A 24,885-nucleotide genomic window follows, 5' to 3' on the forward strand; every position below is an offset into this window, starting at 1 on the left:
ATCTTCAAACAGTCCCCATCCTGGTATATCTTCAAACAGTGTCCATCCTGGTATATCTTCAAACAGTGGCCATCCTGGTATATCTTCAAACAGTGCCCATCCGGGTATATCTTCAAACAGTCCCCATCCTGGTATATCTTCAAACAGTCCCCATCCTGGTATATCTTCAAACAGTGCCCATCCTGGTATATCTTCAAACAGTCCCCATCCTGGTATATCTTCAAACAGTCCCCATCCTGGTATATCTTCAAACAGTCCCCATCCTGGTATATCTTCAAACAGTCCCCATCCTGGTATATCTTCAAACAGTACCCATCCTGGTATATCTTCAAACAGTGCCCATCCTGGTATATCTTCAAACAGTGGCCATCCTGGTATATCTTCAAACAGTGCCCATCCGGGTATATCTTCAAACAGTCCCCATCCTGGTATATCTTCAAACAGTCCCCATCCTGGTATATCTTTAAACAGTGCCCATCCTGGTATATCTTCAAACAGTCCCCATCCTGGTATATCTTCAAACAGTCCCCATCCTGGTATATCTTCAAACAGTGCCCATCCTGGTATATCTTCAAACAGTGTCCATCCTGGTATATCTTCAAACAGTACCCATCCTGGTATATCTTCAAACAGTGCCCATCCTGGTATATCTTCAAACAGTGTCCATCCTGGTATATCTTCAAACAGTGTCCATCCTGGTATATCTTCAAACAGTGCCCATCCAGGTATATCTTCAAACAGTCCTCATCCTGGTATATCTTCAAACAGTCCCCATCCTGGTATATCTTCAAACAGTCCCCATCCTGGTATATCTTCAAACAGTGCCCATCCTGGTATATCTTCAAACAGTCCCCATCCTGGTATATCTTCAAACAGTGTCCATCCTGGTATATCTTCAAACAGTATCCATCCTGGTATATCTTCAAACAGTGTCCATCCGGGTATATCTTCAAACAGTATCCATCCTGGTATATCTTCAAACAGTGTCCATCCTGGTATATCTTCAAACAGTGTCCATCCTGGTATATCTTCAAACAGTGTCCATCCTGGTATATCTTCAAACAGTGTCCATCCTGGTATATCTTCAAACAGTGTCCATCCTGGTATATCTTCAAACAGTGTCCATCCTGGTATATCTTCAAACAGTGTCCATCCAGGTATATCTTCAAACAGTCCTCATCCTGGTATATCTTCAAACAGTACCCATCCTGGTATATCTTCAAACAGTCCACATCCTGGTATATATTCAAACAGTGCCCATCCTGGTATATCTTCAAACAGTGTCCATCCTGGTATATCTTCAAACAGTGTCCATCCTGGTATATCTTCAAACAGTGTCCATCCTGGTATATCTTCAACCAGTGCCCATCCTGGTATATCTTCAAACAGTGTCCATCCGGGTATATCTTCAAACAGTACCCATCCTGGTATATCTTCAAACAGTGTCCATCCTGGTATATCTTCAAACAGTGTCCATCCTGGTATATCTTCAAACAGTGCCCATCCTGGTATATCTTCAAACAGTGTCCATCCTGGTATATCTTCAAACAGTGTCCATCCTGGTATATCTTCAAACAGTGCCCATCCTGGTATATCTTCAAACAGTGCCCATCCAGGTATATATTCAAACAGTCCTCATCCTGGTATATCTTCAAACAGTCCCCATCCTGGTATATCTTCAAACAGTCCCCATCCTGGTATATCTTCAAACAGTGCCCATCCTGGTATATCTTCAAACAGTGTCCATCCTGGTATATCTTCAAACAGTGTCCATCCTGGTATATCTTCAAACAGTGTCCATCCTGGTATATCTTCAAACAGTGTCCATCCTGGTATATCTTCAAACAGTATCCATCCTGGTATATCTTCAAACAGTGTCCATCCTGGTATATCTTCAAACAGTGTCCATCCTGGTATATCTTCAAACAGTGTCCATCCTGGTATATCTTCAAACAGTGTCCATCCAGGTATATCTTCAAACAGTCCTCATCCTGGTATATCTTCAAACAGTCCCCATCCTGGTATATCTTCAAACAGTCCCCATCCTGGTATATATTCAAACAGTATCCATCCTGGTATATCTTCAAACAGTGTCCATCCTGGTATATCTTCAAACAGTGCCCATCCTGGTATATCTTCAAACAGTGTCCATCCGGGTATATCTTCAAACAGTACCCATCCTGGTATATCTTCAAACAGTTCCCATCCTGGTATATCTTCAAACAGTCCCCATCCTGGTATATCTTCAAACAGTGTCCATCCTGGTATATCTTCAAACAGTGTCCATCCTGGTATATCTTCAAACAGTGCCCATCCTGGTATATCTTCAAACAGTGCCCATCCTGGTATATCTTCAAACAGTGTCCATCCTGGTATATCTTCAAACAGTGTCCATCCTGGTATATCTTCAAACAGTGCCCATCCAGGTATATCTTCAAACAGTCCTCATCCTGGTATATCTTCAAACAGTCCCCTTCCTGGTATATCTTCAAACAGTCCCCATCCTGGTATATCTTCAAACAGTGCCCATCCTGGTATATCTACAAACAGTGTCCATCCTGGTATATCTTCAAACAGTGTCTTGCTGGTATATCTTCAAACAGTGGCCATCCTGGTATATCTTCAAACAGTGTCCATCCTGGTATATCTTCAAACAGTATCCATCCTGGTACATCTTCAAACAGTGCCCATCCTGGTATATCTTCAAACAGTGCCCATCCTGGTATATCTTCAAACAGTCCCCATCCTGGTATATCTTCAAACAGTATCCATCCTGGTATATCTTCAAACAGTGTCCATCCTGGTATATCTTCAAACAGTGCCCATCCTGGTATATCTTCAAACAGTGCCCATCCTGGTATATCTTCACACAGTACCCATCCTGGTATATCTTCAAACAGTATCCATGCTGGTATATCTTCAAACAGTATCCATCCTGGTATATCTTCAAACAGTGTACATCCTGGTATATCTTCAACCAGTGCCCATCCTGGTATATCTTCAAACAGTCCCCATCCTGGTATATCTTCAAACAGTGCCCATCCTGGTATATCTACAAACAGTGCCCATCCTGGTATATCTTCAAACAGTGCCCATCCTGGTATATCTTCAAACAGTGCCCATCCTGGTATATCTACAAACAGTGCCCATCCTGGTATATCTTCAAACAGTGCCCATCCTGGTATATCTTCAAACAGTGCCCATCCTGGTATATCTTCAAACAGTGCCCATCCGGGTATATCATCAAACAGTGCCCATCCTGGTATATCTTCAAACAGTGCCCATCCTGGTATATCTTCAAACAGTGCCCATCCTGGTATATCTTCAAACAGTGTCCATCCTGGTATATCTTCAAACAGTGTCCATCCTGGTATATCTTCAAACAGTGTCCATCCTGTTATATCTTCAAACAGTGTCCATCCTGGTATATCTTCAAACAGTGCCCATCCTGGTATATCTTCAAACAGTGCCCATCCTGGTATATCTTCAAACAGTGTCCATCCTGGTATATCTTCAAACAGTGTCCATCCTGGTATATCTTCAAACAGTGCCCATCCAGGTATATCTTCAAACAGTCCTCATCCTGGTATATCTTCAAACAGTCCCCATCCTGGTATATCTTCAAACAGTCCCCATCCTGGTATATCTTCAAACAGTGCCCATCCTGGTATATCTTCAAACAGTGTCCATCCTGGTATATCTTCAAACAGTGTCTTGCTGGTATATCTTCAAACAGTGGCCATCCTGGTATATCTTCAAACAGTGTCCATCCTGGTATATCTTCAAACAGTATCCATCCTGGTACATCTTCAAACAGTGCCCATCCTGGTATATCTTCAAACAGTGCCCATCCTGGTATATCTTCAAACAGTCCCCATCCTGGTATATCTTCAAACAGTATCCATCCTGGTATATCTTCAAACAGTGTCCATCCTGGTATATCTTCAAACAGTGCCCATCCTGGTATATCTTCAAACAGTGCCCATCCTGGTATATCTTCAAACAGTGCCCATCCGGGTATATCATCAAACAGTGCCCATCCTGGTATATCTTCAAACAGTGCCCATCCTGGTATATCTTCAAACAGTGCCCATCCTGGTATATCTTCAAACAGTGTCCATCCTGGTATATCTTCAAACAGTGTCCATCCTGGTATATCTTCAAACAGTGTCCATCCTGTTATATCTTCAAACAGTGTCCATCCTGGTATATCTTCAAACAGTGCCCATCCTGGTATATCTTCAAACAGTGCCCATCCTGGTATATCTTCAAACAGTGTCCATCCTGGTATATCTTCAAACAGTGTCCATCCTGGTATATCTTCAAACAGTGCCCATCCAGGTATATCTTCAAACAGTCCTCATCCTGGTATATCTTCAAACAGTCCCCATCCTGGTATATCTTCAAACAGTCCCCATCCTGGTATATCTTCAAACAGTGCCCATCCTGGTATATCTTCAAACAGTGTCCATCCTGGTATATCTTCAAACAGTGTCTTGCTGGTATATCTTCAAACAGTGGCCATCCTGGTATATCTTCAAACAGTGTCCATCCTGGTATATCTTCAAACAGTATCCATCCTGGTACATCTTCAAACAGTGCCCATCCTGGTATATCTTCAAACAGTGCCCATCCTGGTATATCTTCAAACAGTCCCCATCCTGGTATATCTTCAAACAGTATCCATCCTGGTATATCTTCAAACAGTGTCCATCCTGGTATATCTTCAAACAGTGCCCATCCTGGTATATCTTCAAACAGTGCCCATCCTGGTATATCTTCAAACATTACCCATCCTGGTATATCTTCAAACAGTATCCATGCTGGTATATCTTCAAACAGTATCCATCCTGGTATATCTTCAAACAGTGTCCATCCTGGTATATCTTCAAACAGTGCCCATCCTGGTATATCTTCAAACAGTCCCCATCCTGGTATATCTTCAAACAGTGCCCATCCTGGTATATCTACAAACAGTGCCCATCCTGGTATATCTTCAAACAGTGCCCATCCTGGTATATCTTCAAACAGTGCCCATCCTGGTATATCTACAAACAGTGCCCATCCTGGTATATCTTCAAACAGTGCCCATCCTGGTATATCTTCAAACAGTGCCCATCCTGGTATATCTTCAAACAGTGCCCATCCGGGTATATCTTCAAACAGTGCCCATCCTGGTATATCTTCAAACAGTGCCCATCCTGGTATATCTTCAAACAGTGCCCATCCTGGTATATCTTCAAACAGTGTCCATCCTGGTATATCTTCAAACAGTGTCCATCCTGGTATATCTTCAAACAGTGTCCATCCTGGTATATCTTCAAACAGTGTCCATCCTGGTATATCTTCAAACAGTGTCCATCCTGGTATATCTTCAAACAGTGTCCATCCTGGTATATCTTCAAACAGTATCCATCCTGGTATATCTTCAGTGTCCATCCTGGTATATCTTCAAACAGTGTCCATCCGGGTATATCTTCAAACAGTCCCCATCCTGGTATATCTTCAAACAGTCCCCATCCTGGTATATCTTCAAACAGTATCCATCCTGGTATATCTTCAAACAGTGTCCATCCGGGTATATCTTCAAACAGTGTCCATCCTGGTATATCTTCAAACAGTCCCCATCCTGGTATATCTTCAAACAGTGTCCATCCTGGTATATCTTCAAACAGTGTCCATCATGGTATATCTTCAAACAGTGCCCATCCTGGTATATCTTCAAACAGTGTCCATCCTGGTATATCTTCAAACAGTGTCCATCCTGGTATATCTTCAAACAGTGTCCATCCTGGTATATCTTCAAACAGTATCCATCCTGGTATATCTTCAGTGTCCATCCTGGTATATCTTCAAACAGTGTCCATCCGGGTATATCTTCAAACAGTCCCCATCCTGGTATATCTTCAAACAGTCCCCATCCTGGTATATCTTCAAACAGTATCCATCCTGGTATATCTTCAAACAATGTCCATCCGGGTATATCTTCAAACAGTGTCCATCCTGGTATATCTTCAAACAGTCCCCATCCTGGTATATCTTCAAACAGTGTCCATCCTGGTATATCTTCAAACAGTGTCCATCATGGTATATCTTCAAACCGTGCCCATCCTCGTATATCTTCAAAGAGTGTCCATCCTGGTATATCTTCAAACAGTCCCCATCCTGGTATATCTTCAAACAGTCCCCATCCTGGTATATCTTCAAACAGTCCCCATCCTGGTATATCTTCAAACAGTGTCCATCCTGGTATATCTTCAAACAGTACCCATCCTGGTATATCTTCAAACAGTGCCCATCCTGGTATATCTTCAAACAGTGTCCATCCTGGTATATCTTCAAACAGTGTCCATCCTGGTATATCTTCAAACAGTGCCCATCCAGGTATATCTTCAAACAGTCCTCATCCTGGTATATCTTCAAACAGTCCCCATCCTGGTATATCTTCAAACAGTCCCCATCCTGGTATATCTTCAAACAGTGCCCATCCTGGTATATCTTCAAACAGTCCCCATCCTGGTATATCTTCAAACAGTGTCCATCCTGGTATATCTTCAAACAGTATCCATCCTGGTATATCTTCAAACAGTGTCCATCCTGGTATATCTTCAAACAGTATCCATCCTGGTATATCTTCAAACAGTGTCCATCCTGGTATATCTTCAAACAGTGTCCATCCTGGTATATCTTCAAACAGTGTCCATCCTGCTATATCTTCAAACAGTGTCCATCCTTGTATCTTCAAACAGTGTCCATCCTGGTATATCTTCAAACAGTGTCCATCCTGGTATATCTTCAAATAGTGTCCATCCTGGTATATCTTCAAACAGTGTCCATCCAGGTATATCTTCAAACAGTCCTCATCCTGGTATATCTTCAAACAGTACCCATCCTGGTATATCTTCAAACAGTCCACATCCTGGTATATATTCAAACAGTGCCCATCCTGGTGTTTCTTCAAACAGTGTCCATCCTGGTATATCTTCAAACAGTGTCCATCCTGGTATATCTTCAAACAGTGTCTTGCTGGTATATCTTCAAACAGTGCCCATCCTGGTATATCTTCAAACAGTGTCCATCCGGGTATATCTTCAAACAGTACCCATCCTGTTATATCTTCAAACAGTCCCCATCCTGGTATATCTTCAAACAGTGTCCATCCTGGTATATCTTCAAACAGTGTCCATCCTGGTATATCTTCAAACAGTGCCCATCCTCGTATATCTTCAAACAGTGTCCATCCTGGTATATCTTCAAACAGTGTCCATCCTGGTATATCTTCAAACAGTGCCCATCCAGGTATATCTTCAAACAGTGCCCATCCAGGTATATCTTCAAACAGTCCCCATCCTGGTATATCTTCAAACAGTCCCCATCCTGGTATATCTTCAAACAGTGCCCATCCTGGTATATCTTCAAACAGTGTCCATCCTGGTATATCTTCAAACAGTGTCCATCCTGGTATATCTTCAAACAGTGTCCATCCTGGTATATCTTCAAACAGTGTCCATCCTGGTATATCTTCAAACAGTATCCATCCTGGTATATCTTCAAACAGTGTCCATCCTGGTATATCTTCAAACAGTGTCCATCCTGGTATATCTTCAAACAGTGTCCATCCTGGTATATCTTCAAACAGTGTCCATCCAGGTATATCTTCAAACAGTCCTCATCCTGGTATATCTTCAAACAGTCCCCATCCTGGTATATCTTCAAACAGTCCCCATCCTGGTATATATTCAAACAGTATCCATCCTGGTATATCTTCAAACAGTGTCCATCCTGGTATATCTTCAAACAGTGTCCATCCTGGTATATCTTCAAACAGTGTCCATCCTGGTATATCTTCAAACAGTGTCCATCCAGGTATATCTTCAAACAGTCCTCATCCTGGTATATCTTCAAACAGTCCCCATCCTGGTATATCTTCAAACAGTCCCCATCCTGGTATATCTTCAAACAGTCCCCATCCTGGTATATCTTCAAACAGTGTCCATCCTGGTATATCTTCAAACAGTGTCCATCCTGGTATATCTTCAAACAGTGCCCATCCTGGTATATCTTCAAACAGTGCCCATCCTGGTATATCTTCAAACAGTGTCCATCCTGGTATATCTTCAAACAGTGTCCATCCTGGTATATCTTCAAACAGTGCCCATCCAGGTATATCTTCAAACAGTCCTCATCCTTCTATATCTTCAAACAGTGCCCATCCTGGTATATCTACAAACAGTGTCCATCCTGGTATATCTTCAAACAGTGTCTTGCTGGTATATCTTCAAACAGTGGCCATCCTGGTATATCTTCAAACAGTGTCCATCCTGGTATATCTTCAAACAGTATCCATCCTGGTACATCTTCAAACAGTATCCATCCTGGTATATCTTCAAACAGTGTCCATCCTGGTATATCTTCAAACAGTGCCCATCCTGGTATATCTTCAAACAGTGCCCATCCTGGTATATCTTCAAACAGTACCCATCCTGGTATATCTTCAAACAGTATCCATGCTGGTATATCTTCAAACAGTATCCATCCTGGTATATCTTGAAACAGTGTCCATCCTGGTATATCTTCAAACAGTGCCCATCCTGGTATATCTTCAAACAGTGCCCATCCTGGTATATCTTCAAACAGTGCCCATCCTGGTATATCTACAAACAGTGCCCATCCTGGTATATCTTCAAACAGTGCCCATCCTGGTATATCTTCAAACAGTGCCCATCCTGGTATATCTACAAACAGTGCCCATCCTGGTATATCTTCAAACAGTGCCCATCCTGGTATATCTTCAAACAGTGCCCATCCTGGTATATCTTCAAACAGTGCCCATCCGGGTATATCTTCAAACAGTGCCCATCCTGGTATATCTTCAAACAGTGCCCATCCTGGTATATCTTCAAACAGTGCCCATCCTGGTATATCTTCAAACAGTGTCCATCCTGGTATATCTTCAAACAGTGTCCATCCTGGTATATCTTCAAACAGTGTCCATCCTGGTATATCTTCAAACAGTCCCCATCCTGGTATATCTTCAAACAGTGTCCATCCTGGTATATCTTCAAACAGTGTCCATCCTGGTATATCTTCAAACAGTCCCCATCCTGGTATATCTTCAAACAGTATCCATCCTGGTATATCTTCAGTGTCCATCGTGGTATATCTTCAAACAGTGTCCATCCGGGTATATCTTCAAACAGTCCCCATCCTGGTATATCTTCAAACAGTCCCCATCCTGGTATATCTTCAAACAGTATCCATCCTGGTATATCTTCAAACAGTGTCCATCCGGGTATATCTTCAAACAGTGTCCATCCTGGTATATCTTCAAACAGTCCCCATCCTGGTATATCTTCAAACAGTCCCCATCCTGGTATATCTTCAAACAGTCCCCATCCTGGTATATCTTCAAACAGTATCCATCCTGGTATATCTTCAAACAGTGTCCATCCTGGTATATCTTCAAACAGTGTCCATCCTGGTATATCTTCAAACAGTCCCCATCCTGGTATATCTTCAAACAGTGTCCATCCTGGTATATCTTCAAACAGTGTCCATCCTGGTATATCTTCAAACAGTCCCCATCCTGGTATATCTTCAAACAGTATCCATCCTGGTATATCTTCAGTGTCCATCGTGGTATATCTTCAAACAGTGTCCATCCGGGTATATCTTCAAACAGTCCCCATCCTGGTATATCTTCAAACAGTCCCCATCCTGGTATATCTTCAAACAGTATCCATCCTGGTATATCTTCAAACAGTGTCCATCCGGGTATATCTTCAAACAGTGTCCATCCTGGTATATCTTCAAACAGTCCCCATCCTGGTATATCTTCAAACAGTGTCCATCCTGGTATATCTTCAAACAGTGTCCATCATGGTATATCTTCAAACAGTGCCCATCCTGGTATATCTTCAAACAGTGTCCATCCTGGTATATCTTCAAACAGTGTCCATCCTGGTATATCTTCAAACAGTGTCCATCCTGGTATATCTTCAAACAGTCCCCATCCTGGTATATCTTCAAACAGTATCCATCCTGGTATATCTTCAGTGTCCATCCTGGTATATCTTCAAACAGTGTCCATCCGGGTATATCTTCAAACAGTCCCCATCCTGGTATATCTTCAAACAGTGTCCATCCTGGTATATCTTCAAACAGTGTCCATCATGGTATATCTTCAAACAGTGCCCATCCTTGTATATCTTCAAACAGTGTCCATCCTGGTATATCTTCAAACAGTGTCCATCATGGTATATCTTCAAACAGTGTCCATCATGGCATATCTTCAAACAGTGTCCATCCTGGTATATCTTCAAACAGTGTCCATCCTGGTATATCTTCAAACAGTGAGAATTATCTCAAAATCATCTGGATTCTTAATAATTACAAACTGAACCAACACTAGTTTAAGATTATTTCATTTTCAGAGATTATCTACTGCAGATGCACAGCATAAAAGGTTATCACATTAGAGTGTGGGGAAATTTGAGACAGTCACTACATCACTCCAGATGCCTAAATTCTGGTCACTTACCTATACTGTCGACCACCAGGTGAGCAGGGAACAGAAAGTAACCTGAAAGTATTCCCTGAAAAAAGCAAAGCATTGATAAACAGAGAAATACAAAGAGCTCTCTGCAAATTATTGCCTTTGAATGTACAGCACAGTGCGATTTAATGCATCTTCAGGCAAGTTATGGGTAACTTCTTGGAGATAAATGTGTCCAGGTTTATAGAGTGTAAGTAAGAATAGAAGCATGTCTTGGGTTCCATGGGGAGGCCAGTAAGTGCTCCTCCGGGCCCTGGAAGGAATCTTTGGGCCTACCCTGCCGCAGCCCTCCCTCCGCCTCCCCACAGTGACATCTGTTTGGTAACTCCCACAGCCCGCCAGCACTCACCTTATGCCGGGTACCATTCCCTTGGGTCCCCGGCGGTGGCTGGCTCCGACCCCAATTCCCGTTCCAGGCCACTGGCCTTGACATCATTCCCGCTGGCTTCGGGATTTCAAATATTAAAATATTAAAATGAGGCCCGGCTGGTAAAATCGGCTGGGCCTCACTTCGGGCCTCCTGTGCATCAATCTCACCCTCCTGATTTCATAAAGAAATTCAAGAACCTTAGTTACCTTTTACACTGTCAAGATACTGCACTTGAAAACGTCGCAGGAGCGATTATCAAACAAAATTTGACATTGTGCCACATTAGGACAGGTGACCAAAAGGTCGGTCAAAGAGGTAGGTTTTAAGGAGCGTCTTAAAGGAGGAGAGAGAGATAGACCGGCGGGGAGGTTTAGGGAGGGAATTCCAGAGCTTAGGGCTTAGGCAGCTGAAGGCACGGCCGCCAATGGTGGAGCGATTAAAATCGGGGCTGTGCAAAAGGCCAGAATTGGAGGAGCGCAGAGATCTCGGAGGGTTGTAGGACTGGAGGAGGTTACAGAGATAGGATGGGGAGAGGCCATGGAGGGATTTGAACATAAGGATGAGAATTTTAAAATAGATTCATTGCCGAACCAGGAGCCAGTGTAGATCAGCAAGCACAGGGGTGATGGGTGAATGGGACTTTTGTTATATTCATCCTATTGCTAAGTGTACTAAAAAACTGTAAAATCAGTTATACTATTAAGCGCAGCTTAACATTAATATTTTTTTCTTATAGTATTTAGCTGTTTCTTTCTTTCTGCATTTATTACAGTGTAACAGATAACAATCTTAGATGCTGAGAGGATGTTTCCCCTGGCTGGAGAGTCTTGAACTAGGGGGGCATAGTCTCAGGGTAAGGGGTCAGCCATTTACGACTGAGATGAGGAGAAATTTCTTCACTCAGAAGGTTGTGAATCTTTGGAATTCTCTACCCCAGAGGGCTGGGGATGCTCAGTCGTTGAGTATATTCAAGGCTGAGATTAATAGATTTTTGGACTCTAAACGAATCAAGGGATATGGGGATCGGGCGGGAAAGTGGAGTTAAGGTCTTAGATCAGCCATGATATTATTGAATGGCAGGCTCGAGGGGCTGTATGGTCTACTCTTGCTCCTATTTCTTATGTTTTATGTTCTTATGAATGCAATATAGTGCTCTTAATTTGCATTTGAGGTCATTAACAGATGTACACTTGTGAACTGAAATTAAATCCAGCTCCATTAACAAACGGCAGTGGGTTGATTACAGATGTTTAAATAAATTGGGGAAGGTAGATGACAAAATAAACTGTACACAGTATCTTGGATGGTAGGACTCTTTCTCGTTCCTGACCTTCTTATGCTTAAGGAAAGGATCCTCTGTTTGTTAATTTGGCATAGTTGGTGCTCAGGTCATAAAACACATAGACATTTAAATCAACAAACTTTGCTGAGCATCTTCCAAACAGTACACAAACTGAGAGACCATCTGTATCTAATGATGCTGTGCATTAAACATTCTGTCTCTATATGTGCTTCCGACTACTTCACTGGCTGTTTGAAAAAACAAAATTACCTAAGCAATTAATTGGTATCTCTATCTTTCTTGTTTGACGATTTCCTCATGTTTTGCTACCCTCTAATTAGGTTCTAAAACCATAACAGGCTTATTGAAAAGCACTTTGCTGTGCTTTATTGAGCATTCCACAGTAGATTATTAACTCATCCTTTTATAAAACAGTTCCAGCAGACATTATACAATGTTTTATAAACAGTGTCTTATAAACAGCTGCCATCTGTATAAATGCTGCCAACAGAAGCACTTTCAAATAATTTCAGGAGAGTTGATAACAGATTGATAATCTCTGGATCTGACAACTCTCAAGCAGAGTAACGTAACAGGGGGATCCATCATATCCTTGCTTTTCCCTAATTGTCCTGTATCTTTGACCAGTTCAATTTCACAGCAAGAAGGTCACTTATCCAGCCATGTCTGTGCAAGCAAAATCGAACTCTCCAGCCCCGCACTCTCCCCATAGCCCTGTATTTTCTTTTGCTTCAAATAGATGCAGATCCTGAAAAGATGCCTCAATCAGGTAAAGCATTCCATGCCCCAACAACCCCCTGTGTAAAGACATTTCTCCTAAACCCTTTCCTCATTCTCTTAATCATAATTTTAAATTGATGACCCATCATCACTGTCAATCGGAAGTAATTGTCTTTCCCTATTCACTCCATTAAAACCACTCAGAATTTTAAAAACCTCTATTAAGCCTCCTCTTAGCCATCCTTGCTCTACTGGAAATAGTCCCAGTGTCTCACGTCTCTCCTCATAACTATAATTTCCCATTCCTGGAATCATCCTGGGACATTTATGCTGCATGCACTCTGTAGTTTTAATGTCCTTTCTATAATGGGGCACCCAAAACAGCACACAATATTCAAACTGTGGCCTAACCAGTGTTTTGCATAAATTAATCTTGCATTCTATGCCCTTATTCATAGAAGCCAAGATTCTATTAGCTTTTTCTATGGCTTTATTTACCTGCACTCGCACTTATAGGGAATTAGGGTCAAAGCCCCAGGTCTCTCCATTCGTCCATACCCTTCTGAGTCTTTCTATTAAGTGTAGAGTACAATTTCTTATTTTTTCCTCCCAAAATGTATAACCTCATAATAAATTGCATCTGCCATCAGTCTAGCATTCTGCTAACCTGCCTATGTCTTCCTAAAGTCTTTTAAAGTCCTCCTAACTGTTTGCAAAAACACCTACTTTTGTATCGTCAGTAAATTTTGAGATTATGCCACCTATACCCAAGCCCAAATCATCTGTATGTTTTGAGAATAAAAGTGAACATCGCAGTGACCCCTGGGGCCAACCACTTCTTCCCCTTCAGTCCGAGCAACACCTATTTACCCTAACTCTTTGCTTCCTGTCCATCAACCAACTTTCTATCCATGTTGCTACATTTCTTCTTATTCAATAATGCCTGAGTTTTTTTGTAACAAACCCCTTGTGAGACGTTGTCAAACACCTTCTGACAATCCATCTACGCTACATCGACTGCATGTCCTTTATCTATCCAATTGGTCACTTCTTCAAGACATGTATTAAATTTGTCAAACACCACCGGTCTTTGACAAATCAGTGCTGGCTGTCCTTGATTAACCCATGCATTTCTAAACACTGTCAAACTATGGATCCTAACAGTTTAACCACAACTGATGTGAGACTATCTGATCTATGATTACTCTTCTCTCTCTTCTTGAACAAGGCAACTCTCCAGTTCCAGGGCACAATTTGTAGATTTAGGGAGGATTGAAAAACTGTGGTCAGGGCCTCAGCTGTCTCCTCTCTGACTTCTTTCAACTGTCCAGAGTGCTTGAAATCAGGACCTGGTGACTTATTCACTTTGCTGATTTTTTCAGAACCAATTCTTTTTCTACAGTTATCTCTATCAATTATTTCATATCTTCCTCTAGTACACTTATGTTCTCACTTCCACCTTCATTTGTAAAAACTGATCAAGATATTTATTTCATATCTCTGCCATACCTTTGTCCTTTACAATTAGATTCCCTTCTTCATCCCTGAGTGGTCCTACCCTCTCTTTAACTATTCTTTTCCTTTTTATATGCTTTTAAAAGCCCTTGCTATTTCTTTTCATGTTATCTACCAGTCTTTCTTTATATTCCCTTTTAGCCCTTCTTATTTCTACCTCCCCACCACATAGTCTATATTTCTCATGCTTTTCATTAGTATTGTGAGTGCTAACCTTTTTATATGCCTCCCTTTTAAATTTCAGTTTACTTTTAATCTCTCTATTCATCCACAGAACTCTACGATACACCCTCGTTCCACCTCAATATATTTATTTTGAACCCTATGCATCTTTACATTTGAACATTTCCCATTGCTGATCTGCTGACTTGTTTGCTAACTATTCTGCCCAATGAGTTTGGGCCATATCCTATTTTATCTCATTAAACTTTGCCTTTTTTTGCAGTCCATCCCCATTATCTTTAATTCTTCATTATCCTTTTCACTGTCACCCAATTGTTCTCTTACTCTCCCATTACTCATTGACCAAACTTTGTGCAATGGTTGGACTAGAAACACACTGATCTAGGAAGTGTTCCCTACTTTGACCAGTTTATTCCAGTCTATCTTGGGATTGCTAAAACCACCCAGTGTTATTGCCCTGTTGTTTTTATATATCTCTCTGAACTATCTCCAGATCCCCACTTCTGTTTCATCTCCACTGCTTGGTGATCAGTAAAGGCTCAGCGAGAATTGTACCATTTCCCTTCCTATTTGTTAACTCCATCTTTCATCTTTTGTGACCCTAGGTCAAACTTACATTCTAAGCTGTGATAGGATCTTTCACCAACGCCACTACTCTGCCCCATTTTTCCTTTCCAATGTCTCATCAAAATGTTATAATCAGGAATATTAAATTTGGAGTCCTGTCCTGAGCTAAGCCATGTCTCCATTACAGCTACTAGATCATAAGGGATCTGGGGGTCCTAGTGCAAGAAAATCAAAAAGTTAGTATGCAGGTGCAGCAGGTGATCAAGAAGGCCAACGGAATGTTGGCTTTTATTGCTAGGGGGATAGAGTATAAAAACAGGGAGGTATTGCTGCAGTTATATAAGGTATTGGTGAGACCGCACCTGGAATACTGCATACAGCTTTGGTGTCCATATACTTAAGAAAAGACATACTTGCTCTCGAGGCAGTACAAAGAAGGTTCACTCGGTTAATCCTGGGGATGAGGGGGCGGACATATGAGGAGAGGTTGAGTAGATTGGGACTCTACTCATTGGAGTTCAGAAGAATGAGAGGCGATCTTATTGAAACATATAAGATTGTGAAGGGGCTTGATCGGGTGGATGCGGTAAGGATGTTCCCAAGGATGGGTGAAACTAGAACGAGGGGGCATAATCTTAGAATAAGGGGCTGCTCTTTCAAAACTGAGATGAGGAGAAACTTCTTCACTCAGAGGGTGGTAGGTCTGTGGAATTTGCTGCCCCAGAAAGCTGTGGAAGCTACATCATTAAATAAATTTAAAACAGAAATAGACAGTTTCCTAGAATTAAAGGGAATTAAGGGTTACGGGAAGCGGGCAGGAAATTGGACATGAATTTAGATTTGAGGTTCGGATCAGATCAGCCATGATCTTATTGAATGGCGGAGCAGGCTCGAGGGGCCGATTGGCCTACTCCTGCTCCTATTTCTTATGTTCTTATAACCCTTCACCGTTACTATTGCTTCAAAGACTCCAAGACCTAGAAATCCAACGGTGCCACGCCCCTTTTTCAGGCACTGAAAGAGCGCCTAAGCCTCCAATATGACGTGCAGGAAGCGCTCGCACACTTCCAGCCAGGAGTGCGGCGCCCACCATATAGGATCAGGAGTGTTGGCATCAGCAGCGCAGGCCAGAATTATGGAAAACCCTGACTATGTTATGTAAATTCGGGTCCTGTGCTTCTTCCTTTTCCGATTCTGGTCTGCCCCAGTGCCTGACTCACCTCATGTTGAACTCACCCAGCAACTCGTGGTGCTAACCGGCAGGAAGGACCCTTCACCAGCATTATTTAAAGGGCTCATCCACTACTTACAGGTTAGTTGCTGGTTTGTCGTTTCAGGCTACTGGGTTCACATCTGGGCGTTTTCTGTTGTGTTTTTTTTCTGACTCTGGAAAGTTCCGTTTATCCGTTGAGAAGTGGATTTTGCTGGCGTTGCACTGTTTTTGGCTGCCCTCTTAATAGTTTGATGGGCGGTCTGGTAGGGCTCCTTCGGGGCTGGAGCAGGGGGACGAGCAGGAAGGAAGACACGAGAGAACAGGAGCAGCTGGGACAAGAGGGAGGAGGAGGAGGAGGAGGAGGAGGAGGGCGCTGCCCAGGAGGGCATAGACGCAGAAGGTCTTCAGGGAGCACTTCGCACACGTAGCTTCACTGAGGAACAATGTATGAGACGCTTTTGTTTCAGAAAAGAGGCAGTCACTGGCCTATATCACCTGCTGCAGCCACAACTGGAGCATCGCAACAGAGCATGGGCAGCACTGCCTCTGACTGTCAAGGTCACCGTGGCTCTTAACTTTTATGCCACGGGCTTCTTTCAGGCAGATAACATCAGTAACGTCTCAAAGTCCACCACTGTATCAGGGAGGTCACTGAGGCTCTCTACACCAGGATGAGCATCTCCATCTTGTTCCCCATGGACAGAACGCAGCAGAACGAGAGAGCTCTAGGCTTCGCCCACAGAGTGCAAGGTACTGCACGCACATTGCCTTGCATGCTCCCTATCACCTGCCTGGCATCTTTATCAATCGTAAGGGATTCCACTCCCTCAACATGCTGCTGGTTTGCGACCACAGGCAGCGCCTCATGCAGGTCTGTGCCCGCTATCCCGGCAGCAGTCATGACTCTTTCATCCTGCACTAGTTCTTTGTACCGTCTTTATTCCAACCAGGCCATCAAGTTACAAGCTGGCATTTGGGCGACAAGGGCTATCCCCTCCGGACATGGCCCATGACTCCTGTCAGGAACCAGCGGACAGCTGCACAGCAGACATATAATGAGAGCCATGCTGCCACCAGAAACATCATCGAGCAAATGATGTGCTCACGGACCGTTCCGGAGGAGCTTTGCAGTCCATCCCCGAACGGGTGTCTAGATTTGTAATCGTCTGTTGCTTGCTCCATATCTTCCCATTGTGAGGGACCAGTCCTTACCACCACCCGGGCAGCAACAAGTACAGGAGGAGAAGGAGGAGGAGGAAAAGTGTGAAGAGGAGGAAGAGCAGGAGAAGCATCGGCCACCACCGCCCCGAGTTACCAGAGCTCTCACAGAGCAGCTGATCGAAGAACACTTCACCTAAATCATCTCTCCCATCCCCAGTACATCAACAGTCCCACAAATTCGTGACAATACCACGTATCTCTGTATTAAGCATTCACAGCACTGTCCAATTCTACTGTTCTCATGCTTCCGATGCAATGCTGTTTCTAAAGGGAAATCATGTTTGACAAACCTACTGGAGTTTTTTGAGGATGTAACTGGTAGAACAGGTAAGGGAGAACCAGTGGATGTGGTTTATTTGGATTTTCAGAAGGCCTTTGATAAAGTCCCACATAAGAGGTTAGTGTGTAAAATTTAAGCACATGGGATTGGTGGTAATATACTGGCATGGATTGAAAATTGGTTAACAGACAGGAAACAGAGAGTAGGAATAAATGGGTCTTTTTCGGGGTGGCAGGCGGTGACTAGTGGGGCACCGCAGGGATCGGTGCTTGGGCCCCAGCTATTCACAATATATATCAATGATTTGGATGAGGGAACTAAGTGTAATATTTCCAAGTTTGCTAACTACACAAAACTAGGTGGGATTGTGAGTTGTGAGGAGGATGCAAAGAGGCTCCAAGGCGATTTAGACAAGTTGAGTGAGTGGGCAAATACATGGCAGATGCAGTATAATGTGGATAAATGTGAAGTTATCCACTTCGGAAGGAAAAATAGAAAGGCAGAGTATTATTTAAATGGTGATAGATTGGGAAATGTTGATGTACAAAGGGACCTGGGTATCCTTGTACACCAGTCACTGAGAGCAAACAGGCAGGTGCAGCAAGCAGTTAGGAAGGCAAATGGTATGTTGGCCTTCATTGCAAGGGGATTTGAGTACAGGAGCAAGGATGCCTTATTGCAGTTATACAGGGCCTTGGTGAGACCATACCTGGAGTATTGTGTGCAGTTTTGGTCTCCTTACCTAAGAAAGGATACACTTGCCATAGAGGGAGTGCAGCGAAGGTTCACCAGTTTGATCTCTGGTAGGGCAGGATTGTCATATGAGGAGAGATTGGGTCGACTCGGCCTGTATTTACTCGAGCTTAGAAGAATGAGAGGGGATCTCATTGAAACATATAAAATTCTGACAGGGCTAAACAGACTGGATGTAGGGAGGATGTTTCCCCTGGCTGGGGGGTCTAGAACGAGGGGTCACAGTCTCAGGATACGGGGTAGGACATTGAGGACTGAGATGAGGAGAAATTTCTTCACTCAGAGGGTGGTGAACCTGTGGAATTCTCTACCACGGAAGGCTGTGGAGGCCAAGTCACTGAATATATTTAGGAAGGAGCTAGATAGATTCCTAGACACAAAAGGCATCAAGGGGTATGGGGAGAGAGCGGGAATATGGTATTGAGATAGAGGATCAGCCATGATCATATTGAATGGGGGAGCAGGCTCGAAGGGCCGAATGGCCTACACCTGCTCCTATTTTCTGTGTTTCTACGTTTGTCTGAATTCCAGAAACCCACTGAGGTCCACTATTTTACTTTTCCCAGGGTGAGGGGGGGGGGAATGAGGAGACCGATGCAGTGATGGCTCTATTCAGACTGCTTGTTGATTTTCAGTCTGAACAGTGCAACAGCAGCATTTGGGTAATTACAAAGAACGTGAAGAGTGGGAGCAGTCAAAAAGGAAGAGATTAAGTTGGAAGCATCCATGAATAAGTATCAAAAGTTTACCGAGTGACTATTTCAGCCAGTTACTGAGTTGATAAGCATTCAACACCATCCCGGCTTGTGACAAACACTTGTCAAATTATTTTTTTTATATTTTAAGGGCTGCTGCTTTGCTTATTCTTATTTCATCTCAAAGTCTTAATGAGCTTGATACTCTAATGGTGAAACCACCTTTGATTTAGAATGTAGTTATAAGGACAGATCTGTAACTTTCGCATTAAATTGTGACTGAATTTAACTTAAATCAAGAACCAATGGTGATTTTTTTGTCCTTTATTAAAGAGAGTACTATTTTGTTGCTATGTAGATGGAGCTCAGGGCAGTTTTCAACTCAGGCAGTCAGTGAATTGGGTTTTTAAATGTTTTTTTTTGTACTACTCCTGGGTTATAAGGAACAACGACAAAAAAGTTGATCTTACTCATGATGTGGGCACATCTTGGGACAATACCCACGAGATTTCTCAGCATTATTTCCAAGGAAATTACTTGGAGTAATTTACATGGTTTTAGAAAGCTTTGATATCTTGACTTGTTAACTTGTACTCTCGCATTCTTTTTGATTTATTCAAACTCTATACTGATTTAAGGGAACAAATTCAAGGCTAGGTCAGATGTTAAGAATATAATTTACCGTTAGACTACCAACTTTTGGATTATAAACAACTGCGAATGCTCAAAATCTGGAACAAAACCAGAAAATGCTGGAAATACAAATCAACTAAAAAGAGGAAAGAGGTTAACATTTTGGTGTAGAAGTGAAAGGTTTTGTTTAAACAAAAAAAAACTGAAGAGGTTTAAATCGCATTGTGTGATATTAGTAATGGACATGGTAACATATTTGCATGAAATTCTTCTGTGCACTATTTTAACTAAGGTGTTAACTCACTTGCTAACATTGTACAGCGCAATTTCAACCCAGAGGCTTATTCTGACAGATTTTCCAGACAATTGCTACATATATCAGTGAGCTGTGAAGGCTTCTGTGTGGGATCTGGTAGTTGTCACACAAGGTGTTAGTGCTTAGGTCTGTTTATAATAAAGAAATAAAAAGAAATAACTTGCATTTATCTAGCCCCTTTCATGACCTCAGGACGTCCCAAAGTGCTTTATAGCCAATGATGTACTTTTGAAGTGTCGTCACTGTTGTAATGTAGGAAATTCGGAAGCCAATTTGCGCACAGCAAGGTCCCACAAACAGCAATGAGATAAATGTCCAGAGAATCTGTTTTTAGATGTTGGTTGAGAGATAATTATTGGGCAGGATACCCGGGGAGAACTCCCCTGCTCTTCTTCGAATAGTGCAGTGGGATCTTATATATCCAGCTGAGAGGACAGACAGGGCCTCAGTCTCATCCGAAAGCCGGCACTGCGATAGTACAGCACTCCCTCGGCATTGCACTGGAGTGTCAGCCTAGGTTTTGTGCTCAAGTCCCTGGGTCCTTATCAGGATTGTTATGAAGGTTCTCTTCTGTTAAAGGACAGGAAGGGCCATTTACAGAGTCATTTCAATTCTGATGAGAAAAGATCTAAAGTGAAGTGGAAAGCAGCAGTACTGATATGCACACTTCCTCCATTGTAACTCTCACTTTCCATTTATCTGGAGAATGAGCAGAAGCAGATTGTGAGAAGCAGATCTAATAAATAAATGGGAGAGAGTGGAAATGATCAAGGACTTGGGAAAGTGTGACCAAATAGGGAATTGTAACTGAAAAGTGGGTAAAAGGAAACAGACATTCATCATATTCTGTAAATCCCAGTTCTGTTGAAAAGTAATACAGAGGCTCAAATGAAGGAAAAAGATGGGAAAATAAACTACACCAATGTCTAATAACTTTTGATGCAAAAGGTGATTTGAGGTGATCTAAGGTGATTTAGTCCATTGTGCATGAGAGCTCGGAACAAGAAAAGATCATAGGACTGATTTTAACTTTTGGCAGTGGCTGAAAATCGGGGTGGGCGGGGGACGGTGTATAACGGGCGGCTGATCCGTTAATATCAGCCCTCATTTTGTCATACCTCAGATGGTTCAGTAGATAAATGCACCACAAAACTAAGCCGTACAGGCCAGGAATATCCAATGTTCAATGTTTAGTCTATCTTTACTAGACAGTGGCAATTACAATGAGGCTGAGAAAGGACGCTTAAATATTAGCCACGGTTTTCGCTTCTGGTTACTAGGCAGCAGCTCCCGAGGTCAAAATGTGAGAAGAGGATCCAGGTCAGCTGTGATGGTCCCCATGACTGAACAATCTCACACGTGAAGAATAGGCACTTGGGGGATATACCACCCATGGAATCATACCCAGCACAAGTAACCATATTCAGCAGAGGAAGGAGAAGGAAGAATTGAAAGATAAATATGTCATATATTCATCTTACTTACCCCATGGTTTAAGGCCATGTCCTGGTCCTGTAGGACCATTGACATCTCCCTAAAACCTTGATACTAAGTTCACATACCCCTAGTCCCCATTAAGGCAGGAATCTATACATAATTTACTTCTGAACGCTTCATCTTAGTTCACTTTCACTGCACTAGATGGCAGTCCGTTCCATAAATTAAAGACCTCTTTGGTGTGAAGCAGTTACTCCTGAAAATCTTTTTTAACTCACACTTTCCTTAACTCCCAACGATATCCTCCAGTTGTCGTTGCCTCCATTGGCACATACAAGCTCTCCACATGCACCGAAAGAATTTATTTCATGTCTTGCAAAACAGTGTTTATGAGAAAGCTAGAAGTTGTTCATGAATAATCTTTTAAATGTGTAAAAGTGGAGTTCTGAATAACAAGATGGAGGACTCATGTTCCTAGTGTCCATTTAAAGCTATGAAACCTTTTCAGGGCTCATTGATACAGATACTTAACGAACAGTGGAGCTGTTGAGCATGGTATAGCAGGAAGAGGCTTTGTGACACATTGTGGAGCACTAGTGACCTTTCGGATTGCAAAAGGAAAGAGTTCCTTTTGTCCATCCGTGTGGTATAGAAATATTTATTGTCAGTTAATGTAAATAAATGGAATTTATGAGCAACAGGGGTGATAGTTAATGCAAGATTGTAGTGTTCTGTTAAATCATCATGCTACAAAGTTCACACTGACAGAAACATGTACATATGTATTTAAACTAATTTAGTGAAGTATTGAGCCCTTTCTGCAAATTTCAACCTTAGAGTTCTGAGATGCAGTGTATTGTATTTACTACAGTTACATTTGTTTAGCACCTTAGCTGTGTGTAACATAATTAGCACATTTCATAGACCAGCTATGCTACACATTTCTTTCAGTATTTTTTAAAATTCTTTCACGGGATGCGGGCGTCACTGGCAAGGCCGGCATTTATTGCCCGTCCCTAATCCCCCTGAGAAGGTGGTGGGAGGCCGCCTTCTTGAACCTCTGCAGTCCGTGTGGTAGCAGTTTTGATACAACTGAGTGGCTTGCCAGGCCACTTCAGAGGGCAGATCAAAGCCAGTCACATTGGTGTGGGACTGGAGTCACACATAGGCCAAGCCAGGTAAGGACGGCAGGTTTCCTTCCCTAAAGGACATCAGTGAACCAGTTGGGTCCTTACGACAATCTGACAGTGTCATGGTCACTTCTACTGGTACCAGCTTTTTATTTCCACATTTTTTTTCAACTGAATTCAAATTCTTGGTCTAGACCTCTTGATTACTAGCCCAGTAGCATTTTGCATTGATGCAAAGCAGTTTCGATTTTGCACCAGCACAAACTGGGCAGTATTACTTGTGTGAAGTCACCCAAAGGGAAAAAAATAACTGCAACCACTGCAGAGAGAAGCTCTCTTTTAAACTTTACTTATAAAGCTTTGTTCTGCGATCCAGCACTCGCAGCAGGGAGCCTCACTAAATGTAAAAGCTGATGGGAGAATAGATGTTACAGCGCTGTGGCCTCAGCTCTGGCTTGTGATCTCGTTGAGCAAGGCTCCCACTCGGAGTGTAGGGTCGCTGAGCGTAATATTTAATCTTTTTATTTTAACGAAGGCTGAACCGTTGCATCAGCTGTTTGTTAATATTACATTTTAGTTAGCATTCACACACCAGTGAGAGGAGGCCTGTAAACATATTCAGTAATACCAGTACATAGGGGAGCTGGTGCTGGGTTTAATGTACTAAATACCAGTACAGAGTACTGCAGAGAAGATTTTAGGGCCTCCACCCGGCAGAAACGGGATGGTAGCGCCCCGAAAACGGTGAGGAATGACTTACCGTCCTGTTCCTGCCGCCGACATAGTCACCGTAATCTTACTACCGATGGGCAGGCAGACCGCCTACCCGTGTCAGGTGGTAGGCTCTTTTTATAAGACAAACATAGGATCCTGTTTGTCATTTTAGGACATTCACCTGAGGAAGGAGGAAGCCTCTGAAAGCTTGTGGATTTTAAAATAAAATTGTTGGACTATAACTTGGTGTTGTAAAATTGTTTACAATTGTCAACCCCAGTCCATCACCGGCATCTCCACATCATTTTAGGACAGTACTGGATGGAGCGTGTGCTGCACATCCTCCGCCCAGGATCAGCTAGCAGTCCAGTCGAAGAGGGGCCCACGGCTAAGTCTTACTGTATGGTACTGTACTGGATGCACAAAACCAGCCTGGGCCGCTGCCGCTCCAAATTCTCCTCACCCCAGGGCCGCCCACCACCCATCCCCCCGGACCCCACCGCACCCTCCGGACCCTTCCCTTTCCCCAGATCCCCCCACCCCCGGGCCTCACTTCCGACCCAGAGGTACGCCCAATATTGCAGTGGGCTGGAGCAGGCTGACTGCCTCAGGCCACTCATTTTCCTACCGCAACTCGCTGGCCAATTACTAATGAGGCCCTGCCCTCAAAATGGACTGGGCCAGGACTCTCGGGCGGCCGGCGGGCACACTCTGCCAGCTGACCGAGTGAAGTTAGCACCGGTGGGGGGGCACAATCTATCCCCATGTCACTCTAATCTAATGCATGCACACAGCTCTGTTATCTCTGGTCAGACAGCCCCATGGAGCTGACAGGTCTAAGACACACTGTTGGCTCCATGTCACTCTAAGGATGTATCAGCTTCAAATGGTACCTGTAGCATACCCGCACCCTAAGGTGCTGGGAAGAGTTATCAATTGCTATTCCTGCTCCATTTTGTTCACTTTGGACTCTGTTCATAGCTTGCCCACAGCACCATGACCGAGATTGGGAAATCAGTGAAATGAGCGGATTGGACCCATATCTCACCAAGTTGTAAAACCCTACTGGTGCTGATTTGGTTCCCTGGCACCTTACAGTATCTGCATGTTGAATTTTCATCAGGTACATCCCCGATCAACTCAGCCAGCAAGCTCCACCGCCAAAAGACGGAGATCAATTTTGCAATTTCAATCTGAGACAGACCAATGCAAACAGCTTTTGTTTTTTGAGTTGGGGGGGGAAACAAAAGGTAAATCCATAATGTTAATTTTAGAAAAGA

General features: G+C 43.0%; 1 protein-coding gene across 1 annotated transcript in view; it reads left to right on the forward strand.

Moving 5' to 3' along the window:
* The window catches only part of slc6a19a.1 (solute carrier family 6 member 19a, tandem duplicate 1), a 90,187-nt gene that overhangs the window by 19,022 nt on the left and 46,280 nt on the right, over positions 1-24,885 (forward strand). The gene's annotated exons all lie outside the window — the stretch shown is intronic.

This window comes from Heptranchias perlo, chromosome 2, assembly GCF_035084215.1.
Source record: "Heptranchias perlo isolate sHepPer1 chromosome 2, sHepPer1.hap1, whole genome shotgun sequence".
In the NCBI taxonomy this organism is placed as follows: domain Eukaryota; kingdom Metazoa; phylum Chordata; class Chondrichthyes; order Hexanchiformes; family Hexanchidae; genus Heptranchias; species Heptranchias perlo.